This window comes from Centrocercus urophasianus, unplaced genomic scaffold, assembly GCF_019232065.1.
Source record: "Centrocercus urophasianus isolate 14NV4802_14NV808 unplaced genomic scaffold, USGS_Curo_1.0 seq_25, whole genome shotgun sequence".
Lineage (NCBI taxonomy): Eukaryota > Metazoa > Chordata > Aves > Galliformes > Phasianidae > Centrocercus > Centrocercus urophasianus.
The window spans coordinates 457,964-464,025 of NW_024884811.1; the positions used below are offsets into that span (position 1 = coordinate 457,964).

The 6,062-nt window shown below is 45.0% G+C and overlaps 1 long non-coding RNA gene across 1 annotated transcript; it reads right to left on the minus strand.

Annotated features, from left to right (window-relative positions):
• Positions 1-3,978: 3,978 nt before the first annotated feature.
• LOC122164093 lies at positions 3,979-6,032 on the minus strand. The gene is made up of 2 exons (XR_006170125.1): positions 5,743-6,032; positions 3,979-5,565 (listed from the first exon to the last, which is right to left on the minus strand). It is a non-coding gene; the product is annotated as an uncharacterized LOC122164093 (long non-coding RNA).
• Positions 6,033-6,062: the final 30 nt, after the last annotated feature.

Consider the following 6,062-nt stretch of genomic DNA (forward strand, 5'->3'; position numbering starts at 1 on the left):
ACAGATCGAAACAACCTGGCAGCTCTTCCCCCACCGCAGCGCTTCAGGAACAAAACAAACTCAAATCCTTTGCCAGAGAAATCATTTATGGGGAAAGAGTGACATCTACTGCTTAACGCTGCGCTCACACCCTTCCGCTCCGAGGAACCAAAGCGAAGGGCGGAGCACCGAGGGGAAGAAACGAATCAAACAACAACAACAAAAAAAAAAAAAAACAAATAAAAACAACAGCCGAACAACCTAAGTAACTAACACCGAGCTTCCTGGGTCTTAGCGAAAATACCCTTAACATCACTGCCGCGCAGCTCGCTCAGACGAGCGGGAGAGCAGCCTGCAGGCACACCGGCCACGCGGCGCTACCCCAGTGCCGGCCGCCGCCAGCCGACCGCGCTGGTTGAGCCGAGCCCGCCGGCTGAGGACGGGGCCACAGCGGCCCTTCCCTCCGCAGAGCCTGCCCCGGGCGGCGGCGGCGGCACCTCCCGGAGCTCCCCCGTCCCGACGGCAGCGGCCCGGCCGTGGCGCACCGGCCGCAAGGTGGCGCTGTGGGACTACGAATGCAGCCGCCGGAGCCCGACTTGGGGGGAGGGGATGCGGAGCAGCGCCGATGCCCCTCAGCGCCAGGAGGTGTCTCTGCTGTGCAAAGGAGCGAAGCTGCTTCTACTCACCGGAGAGCTGCACCCCGTCAGCCCCGCACCCAGCGCCCTGCAGCTGCAGCCGGGAGAGGAGGACGCGCAGCTGGAGGTGACAGACGGGACCCGGCGGTGCCCCTGCGCAGGACGGCTGTCCCCGACCGTCAGCGCTGCCCGGAGTCAGCGCTGGCCTTTCATCTCCTGTGCGCTCGTTCTTGCAGGCACGGGAGTTGATGACCTGCTGGAGGCAACGTGAGGCTGGGCACCCCGTTCTTCTCGTCGGAAGGCTCCGTACCCGCCACAATACGAAGATAGGGATAGGCTGGTATTGCAGTGCTCAGCCACGCTGGAGATGCGTGGGTAGACTTTGAATGGGCTGCACGAGGGGAACTGCAAACGTGTTTTGAAGTGCAGGCTGTTTTCTTTCATCTTCTTCCTTTCCTGTGCAGACTGTGAAGCAGTCTGTCATAACTTGTGTACATATTCTTGGTGATAGCTTGGAGCTTATGAGCAGTGTTGGAATAGTCTGTGCATTAGATGGGAGAAGCAGCCTGCTAGGTTGGAATAGTCCAGTGGTATGCTTGTCCAGCTCTGGTAGCTGCTCATTAGAGTAATATTGCTATTTTTTGAGTTTATGATGGCTTACAAGGGATAGACAATAATGTTGAGAGGAGAAAAAGCATGGCTAGAGTCAATGGTACTGTGATGCATTTTGTAGTTGTTGCTAAGGTGCAGGATGTTGCAGCAATAAAAGAAATGGGCAAACTCAAAGAGCTGACTTCCTTCTTTCCTCCGAACTTCATGTTGAGGTGATGATAGTCACTTTCTTTCTGCCAGGTCTCCCAGAGCTATTATATATTGGGTATTCTGGAAAAGAACAACTTGGTAGTGGTTACTGTGATTCTTTACACACACACTAAAGGGAGATTACTGTTTTTATCCAATTCTTAAGCAAACATTTCTAGTCTAGATTGCTAGCTATTTCACTGATAAGGGAATACTTCTCTGAAAAGACTTGTGAAGAATGAAGCTTGCAGTTTCTGTTTTTATTTTAAAGGGATACAATATCCCTGGCTAAACCCTCTTAATTTAGAGGTCATACAGAAATTACTCTGACTGTAGAAACATGAACATACAACTGCTGGTGTGTGATTAGACTCTCAAACAGATCTGTATTCTTATCCTTGCAATAGCATATAGTTTATCTGTAGATTTTACACCTCTCCTATCATAGCTGTATTTGTTTGTCTGGACCTGTTCTGTTATTGTCTGTGATGTTTACTCGTTATGGGGGTAAATAAGAATGCAGACTGTACTGTGCAGCACAGTGTATAGTAAATTGCTAGTAGTCAGTGTGATTTTAAAGGCAAATGTGTGACTGAATTCTACTGTGTTTGAAAAGCAGCTGAAGTTCATGCCTTTCACTGGCAGTCTCAGTGAGGAGCCTACTAAATCAGGGTCATGAAGCCTAGGGCTTCCTATTCACATGGGAATGAAGTCAAAAATCCCCAGGAAGGACTTGGAAGTGGTGGAATTTCTCCATCTGTGGAACAAATGATTGAGAGATGCAAAAGCTCTCATAAATACAAGATACATTTGTTCCTATTCATTGCAGGGGAGTTGGGCAAGATGAGCTTTAAAGGTCCCTTCTGACTCCAAGGCTGCAATGATTCTGTGTTTCTATGTTAAAACAGGGAAGAATTAATGATTATGCTTTGTTTCCACAGTGTGACAAGTGAAAGAAATTTCGCAACGTGGTGCTAATATCAGCAGAGTCAGAAAAAGCACTGGACTTTACTATGAAGTGCAGGCAGCAAAGGTGTAGGAGGTGAATGCTCATCTGCATACTGTGTAATGAGGCCAACGCTGATTAGAAACTACAGTCACGTGAAAGAAGTATCTGTCGGGGCTTCTGGTGAGCTGTAAACTCAGGAAGAGCTGGAAACTGATGACTTTCATGAGGGAATGGTGTCAGTAAGGCAAGTGATTACCAGGCCCTACTGATGACCTGTGACAGTTCTTAACATCGGATTTAACCCTAAGCCTTGAGTTAAAATATTTTCAAGGGTGTTGAGCAGAATAAGAAATCCTATTATCATTACGTGTTGGTAGGGATGATGGGATATTAAAACTCTAGCCTGAAGCTGGTTAATGAAATGCTTGTAACAGAAGTGCAGAATGCAGGTTGTGGTTAGCTAGGACTTCTGGGAAGAGAGTAGAAAATTGGCGGCCAGGAAATGCTTCAGAGAGCGAGGGAAAAGCCAAGACTTCAGCCTCCTTGGATCAGGGGAAGCTCGAGAGCAGATGACTGAGTGGAATGAGGTGCAAATGTAGCAATGTGTGGCATTTCCAGGAGTAGGAGACCTTTTGGATTCCTTCTCCTGTGGTAACGTATGTGAGTAGTGATCTTAAACACTTACCCTCTGGTCTGCTAGATCAGATTAGTTCAACTCTTGTTCCAAATGGAAAACTGTATCCCGCTTAAATAACAGGAGGCAGGTTGACCTGTCTGTTCACGTGATGCAGTCCTCTGATTAGTTATGGACTGGCTTGCTGTCATTTGGACACAGCGTGGGGTCAGAGATCAGCTGGAGTGCATGGAATTCTGCCTGAGGGTCAACGGAGAGCCAACTGCGATTTGATGGTTAGCATTAAAACGAGAACAGGGATAGGGAACACACCGCTGGGGCAAACCACCTGAACATTTTAATACTGCACTCCAGCAGATAATACAGGGGAGCATATCTCCGTGGCTGTTCACAAGCCTGCCTACATCACAAAATCTTACATCTGTTGATGGATATATTTATGTGATGATTCATCGGAATGCGCATTACTTTGGGTTGGTGCTGTATGGGATTTGTGGGGTCTTAAACCACACTCAACTACTTCTTCCTTATCCTGTGTATGGCTTTTTTGTTTTGTTCTTTTTTTTTTCCTCCTCCCTCCATCAGCCATCCAAGTTTATTACAGGAGATGTTCTTAAAAAAAAAAAAAAGAAAGAAAGAAAGAAAAAAAAAGTTACTCCAGCACTCTCTTCCCTTTGGAGCAGTGACAGACTCCTATCTATTTGAAATGTGGGTTAATCATTTTAGTATCTTGTGTTTGTTTGTGTATTTTCCGCTGTACATACAAGCATTTTTTAAAGGAAAATCAGTACAACAGTTCAACTTATGTACAGTGCAACCATTTGAGTTTATGTACAGTGCAGCCATTAATTGCCAAGTCTAGAGAATGAATATGCCTGCAGAAACTGCTGCAGAGTACTGAGGCTTCTTTCCTTTTTTGGAAGGTAGGAGCGTGAAAGAGCCACTTGGAAGGATATTCCAGCTATCTTTGGTCACAGTAATCAGTTTTAGCTGGCCTTTATTCAGAATCTATACCACTCACTTTTTAAGCTATTACTGCAGTAATATCTGCAGAAAATCTCTGACAAGTTACCCGGCTTTATAATTTATTAGCTCAGGTTTAATGTCCAACAGCAAATACCAGGTAGCTGAGATACGTATCTAGTCAAAACTGTATAGTAAAATTCCTCAGCTTTTCAGCAAGAAACAGTTTTCAAAAGAGAATAAGACTTTAACTGACAATGTCTTCAAAAATCAAGTACCATCTGTACCACTGAATAACAAAAATAGAATTATCCAGTTATCATGAATTAGTTATTCTGCTGTTTTGGTAGTAGGAACAGTTAGGTTATGGCTATACTCCATTTTCTTACAGTTCTGCTCCTTCAGAAGTCCTGTCTTACAAGGCTCACTGGAATAAAGCAGCCCTGAACAAGGCAATATGCAGCACCCATACTGAGGATCTTCATTTAATTGCTTTAATGCGAAGACTAGATCTATTGTATCTCTGAGCCAAAATGTTTTTAGATGCTGAAAATGGCCAGCACTGCTTCTGCAACAGCAAATTTATCCCACAAGCAAATCAGCATGGATGAGAATGTACTAACAAAAGAAAATGCTGTACAATCTTCTTCAGTCTGTGGCTTTAGAGTAGAACACATATTACTATAGGCAATCTGCTTGTTCTGGCTGACCAAATAAGTGCTTTCTTCTTTTTGCTTTAAAAAGTGTTGGAAACACATTTTCAAGCACATTTCTAAGCATGTTTGTGATAAAGTTGGGAATATCAATTACGTGAATCAATCACAATTTTAGAAGAATATGAATGTAAATTTGGATCTTGAAATCAGACTCCTATGAAAGACAGATGCTGATTGTTTCCAAATTAAGTATCTTTTACACAAATTGCAAAATCATATCCCTGAATTTTCCTTTTTTTTTTTTTTTTTTTCCATTTAATCATTTTTATCTCCATGAAATCAGAACAGTGCCCAAAAGAAGAGATAAAAAGAAATTAAAAGAAGGCATGAGAACATCCCTACCAACTCTGAACATATGTGGGAATCTCCTGACTGGGTTAGGTCAGGAACTATCATGAACTGCAACCCTGTTTTAAGGTACCTGAAGAACTTTAAAGAACTGTAATTATTTTGTAAAAGTGATGGATGTTTGAATGTCTGACATTGGATGTTGAATGACTGACTTGAAGTCTCTGGCTGACACTCAAAATGTTCACTTGCCTTATTCTGTGAGAGGTGTTTGTATTATAGCAATCAAGATAAATGCAGCAATGTATTTTCAGTCTTAATTGTCTTAATTCTTGATAAGAAGCCACTAGAAAGCAGATCACTCAATTGATGTGGAGACCTATGTGTGGACTTCCAAAGAGAGACGCAGAGCATTTAGAAGCACACACTGTTTGTGTGTGACCCTTGGTTTGGGCCAGGCTTCAGACCACAATCTCCATTTTCATGTTATTTTTCTGCACGTGTTGTCAGCGTTCCGAGCTGTGGGACAACAGCTGCATAATTCTGTTCTTTTGTTCAGAATTACTTCACACGCTTTCTCAGATGTATCACCACCACCATCTGCACAGAAAAAAAAAAAAAATAAATAAAAAATCACAAAATCACCAAGGTTAGAGAAGACCTCCAAGACCATCCAGTCCAACCACCCATCCACCACCAGTATTTCCCCACTAAACCACGTGGCACATCAGCCTTAATTCATCAAACAACTTCTCTCAACTCCGCTGAGCGCCTTACGGGAGGCGTTAGGAGGCGCTCTGACTTCCCCTCACAACCACGCACACCGGTGAGATAAGCGCGGCTTTACGGCCACGGACCGCAGCCGGAGATCCCTCAAAGAGCCGGGCGACCTTGCGACCCCGCAAGGCCGGCACAGCTGAGATAACGGCTCCGCCTGCCGTCCTCCCGCACCGCTGCTGCCCCTCATCGCCGTGCAGTAGCTTATAGGAGCTCGGTCACGCCGAACACGAGGCAAGCGGGGACGAGACGGATAGGGAGGGCAAAAGGGCGCGACACGCTTCCGCACGGCGCTTTACGGTCCTGTTACGACACTGTCG